At 26.3% G+C, this 4,565-nt stretch overlaps 1 pseudogene across 1 annotated transcript; it reads right to left on the bottom strand.

Moving 5' to 3' along the window:
* Positions 1–815: 815 nt before the first annotated feature.
* LOC107164903 (zinc finger MYM-type protein 1-like) lies at positions 816–4,306 on the bottom strand (annotated as a pseudogene). The gene is made up of 11 exons (XR_016192110.1): positions 4,186–4,306; positions 3,800–3,894; positions 3,478–3,723; positions 3,256–3,374; positions 3,047–3,168; positions 2,601–2,970; positions 2,049–2,542; positions 1,822–1,980; positions 1,481–1,673; positions 1,093–1,411; positions 816–1,017 (listed from the first exon to the last, which is right to left on the bottom strand). The product of XR_016192110.1 is annotated as a zinc finger MYM-type protein 1-like (transcript).
* Between the last annotated feature and the right edge of the window lie 259 nt (positions 4,307–4,565).

The following is a 4,565-nucleotide window of genomic DNA, read 5'->3' as shown; positions in this document are numbered from 1 at the left end:
ATTGTCAATTGTCCTTTTTCCTTCATTGTAATCCACGCAGAGTCGTTTTTTACTGTTATTTTTCTTTTTTTTATTGGTTAGATAATTACAGCCAACAACCAAGTGTATACTAATGGAATACTACATATTATTTTGTTAGTACCTATTTGGATGGATACAAATACCTGTCATTTGTCAATAAATTTCAATTTTATTACCCAACTAATATTGTGACTGGTTTAAGCAAAGTTCAATTTACTTACTTCATTCACTAGTATGATTATCAGTAAATGTGTAATAAAACATAATTGGGTGTATTGTGATTCCATTCCCCTTGTATAAAACCATTGTAATATAAGATTAAACTTGAACAAATAATAAACACTCATATTATTTTCCAAACTTATATTTATATTATATTAATATAATTAATAATTATATAATTTCCAAAGTGCCTTCTCTGGGTTCTTCCCTCAAGATACTACATATATAATAATTTTAAAAAAAAACATCATTTATGCTTATTTAACTTTTTTTTTATTTACAGATTGTATAAACTAGATAAAAAATAAAAAAATATTATATAATAATAATTATATTAAATATAGATGTATTAACATTTATTTTAATTTTTTAATTTTTTCGGAGGACTTTTTTTCCGTGGGTTTTTTCCCATGGGCTTTTTTTCCGTGGGCATATTTTCCGCGATTCCCAATTACTATATAAAATACATATAATATGAGCGCGAGACAGGTTTATACCAGATGAACACTGCACCACACAGTGGCGTACACAGCTATTTTCAATGGGGGGGGGGGGCTTACATATATAAAAAATTATATACATATATATATATATATATATATTATATATTATACATTGATAAATCAAAATAATATGTTGTTTAACTAATATTTATTTTCATTATAAAACAATGTCTATTTTCCTGGGTTTTTGTCCCAATTCATCAATGACTTCTTCAGGAGTTAAATTTATATTACGGTATACCGACAACATGGTCAATCCATCTAATCTGTCCTGTGTAAATAATTATTTTTCAGTATAAAATGTAATAAATAAGGATTAAAAATATGTATGATAAAAACTGTTTACCTCTTTCATTGTATTTCTCAAATAAGATTTTACTCTTTTTAAATTTGAAAACATTCTTTCTGGAGTAGCTGTTGATACCGGCAGTGTGACCATAGAATTTTTAATAACATATGGATATTTGGGAAGATCATGGGACTACAAAGTTTTAATGCATCAATTCCATTAGATGGTTTAACATTTAGACGGGCAAGTTTTAACTTCCACATTTTAAGTTCACCAAGAATGGTAGACAAATCATTATGAGATAAGTTGAATGAAACAAGAGATTTAAAATCAGCTTCATTAGAATCTTCGTTGTTGTCAAATAAACAATGAAAACCTAAATAACGTAGGTTTTATAAATAATATATTAATATAAATTTATAAATTTATGTTATTAGGAACTAACCTTTAAAAATATTATGGTGCTCTAAGAATTTGAGCTCTAGTTGATTTATGAATGAATCAATATAAGGAATACAAATAGTAACTCTAAAATAATCTTCTGGTTCTTCGGATGATAATGATGGATTAGCACGGTTTATTTGCCTTTTGTTTATTCTTTTTACTACAATTTGAAAATCTAGAACTTCAGCCATTTTCTGAATTAAAAGAAAAAATTTAAATACTCTTAACTGTATTTATAAATATGATATTAAGAAGCAAACTAATGATTTTAATTAATTAAAATATTGTACAAGCATAATATTATATATTAATCATTATTCATTAATGTTAATTGTTAGTTACTTGAGCCTCATTAAATATTTTTTTAAATTCAGGTTCAATATTAGTTCTTAGTTGTTTAAGAGCATTAACATTATCTTCTGCTAAACCAACCATTTCTTTTAAATCAATGTCTTTGCTTTGTAGTTGTTTGTACAATGGCAGCCCATATGAAAATAAAACCTATTAAAAAACAAATAAACATTTTATTTTTAACTCAACTACATGATTTAATATATTGAATTAGGTACCTTTATAATTTGTACTGATATAAGAAATTCTGAGTCCATTGCATTTCTTAACATATTGGCTTTAACTGCAGTTACATCTTTCCAACTTGATATAGTTTCTAATGAAACTACAACGTATGGAAATAACTGAACAAAATCATTAACGGCATCATACCTTTGAATCCATCTAGTTGCACATAATCGTTTTAATGATTTTATGCTTGGTATCAAATCACTATTACTAATAGCTTCAAAAAGTGCATTTTTGCGTTTAGGTGTATTAAAAAAACAATACAATTTTTCAATGACCCCAAGGCAATTTCGAATTGGTTGTAAATCACACTCAGAGGATACTGCTAAGTTTAAGGAATGGGCAACACAGTGCACGTACAATGCCTTAGGATACTTTGGCTGTATAATAGATTTTACTCCTTTAAATTGCCCGGACATATTTGCAGTACCATCATACCCTTGGCCATACAAAAAATCACAGTTAATACCACTAACATTGAGACCTGAAAAAAACTTATTTAATAACTATTATTTAAAATAATAATGTTTATTTTAAATTACCATTTAGAATTGCAGATGCTAAATCAACTCCTGTTAAACTATGAATCTCAACAAACTTGATAAAATCTTCATTGATTTGTACATCATTCCCCGTTTCACTTAAGTATCTTACACATATTGTTAGTTGTTCTGTAACTGAAATGTCTGTTGTTTCATCAGCCAAGACTGAGAAACATTTGGATGCATAGACTTTTTCAACAATTTTCTTTAATAATATATCACCACATATAGCTATTATTTCATTTTGTATCCTAGGGCTTAAATATTTATTACGTGAATCTGATTCAAGAAATGATCGTATTAGAATCGTCGTCTTTTACTTTATATTTTAAAATTTCTCGGAAATTACCTTCATTTTTAGCTGACGCTGCTATATAATTTATATTAAAAAAATAAAAATAAATGAATAAACAAATCATTTAAAAAATATAAAATCATCAATTTACATGTAAAGTCAATTGGGCCAAAATCCCTATGTCCCCGTAGAGCAATTTCTTGTTTGCCACATAAAATTATGCATTCTACGATTGGTAAAAGCCTTTTTCTATTATTAATTATCTGTTTTGACCTGTAAAATAAATAATAATGATATCTGTTACCTATTATATTTACATATAATTATAATATGTTATTAATGTACTTAGATATATTTTACCTATCATCATCCAAAGCATCAACAATTGATTTTTGTTTTTTAGAAAAAACACTTAAAAAACTATCAGCTTTCAAAGCAGGAGTTTTATGGTATTCCAACGATGAATGTTTATTAAATACCTTTTATAAAAAATTAAATATAATAATATGTATAAATACATTATATTATTATGAATTATGTTTGTAATATTAAAATTAAATTTAAAATAATTAATAAAATTACTTCTTTAGCCTTTTTCCAATTGTTAAATGGCTCAGAGGACAAAATACCTAGTTTTTGATTTCCTACACCACCACATTGAGCAAAAACCACGCAAAGTCGACAAAATACACCAGATTTTATTTCGGAATACAGTAACCAGCTATATGTAGTTAACCAGTGGTGTTGAAACTTTAATTTTCGTTCTTTATTAGGTTCTAATATAGGAAACGAGTAAGAAACAGGCGGAATCCATGCATTTGTGAGAACCTATAGAAAATGGACAGTAATAAAATTTACAATATACAATTTAATATAAAAATCATAAAATAAATTAATAACTTACTATATGTTTTTCATTATCAGTTAAGTTGCGATCCACTTTTATAAACATACCAACATCATTAACTCGGGATATTACAACATTTGAGGACGATGTACCTATAGTAATTATTTTGTACATAATGAGTAATCGGCTAATTAGCAATGACTTTAGGTGAAATTAAAAATATTTTTACAATACTCGATTATTATTTAAAAATATATACCTATTACCTACAGGTAATTATTTAGTTAACTACAAAGCTACACGCGTACATACAATATGTATATAATAATATATTATATACAATTCAATAAAAGATAGGTATAAAGAGAAATTTATTTTTACCATATTAATCATTTTTTTGTACCTAGGTCCTAGGTTGATAATATAATGTATTAAATATTTACCTGGTTCCTCCGAGTTAATTGTATCACAAATTAGTGATGATTCTTCTTCTGCTATTGGAATAGCAGGCACGGGACTTCTTTTATTCGTAATAGTAGAAAAATATTCGTTTATTCTTTTCATTTTTATTGTTTTATAAAATATTTACACAGTAAGTACAATTTACTAAACGTCCAAATCGTCAGGAATTTGATTGAAAACTGAGAAATAGATTCTATACTATAGTATTAGCGATACTGCGATAGCTATTATTTATTAAGGCATATTATATCGGATTACACAGATCTATAAATATTCTACGATTGTCGACCCTCATGTTTGTGTTTGAACAAATTTCCCAATAATTTCATTAATAGATAAATTTGTAACAAGTTATCAATAA

This window comes from Diuraphis noxia, unplaced genomic scaffold (genome assembly GCF_037042655.1).
Source record: "Diuraphis noxia isolate RWA-SAM2 unplaced genomic scaffold, SU_Dnox_SAM2 contig0005, whole genome shotgun sequence".
NCBI lineage: Eukaryota > Metazoa > Arthropoda > Insecta > Hemiptera > Aphididae > Diuraphis > Diuraphis noxia.
Note: the sequence above shows the minus strand (reverse complement) of the source record. Positions and strands in the feature narration are given on the sequence as shown.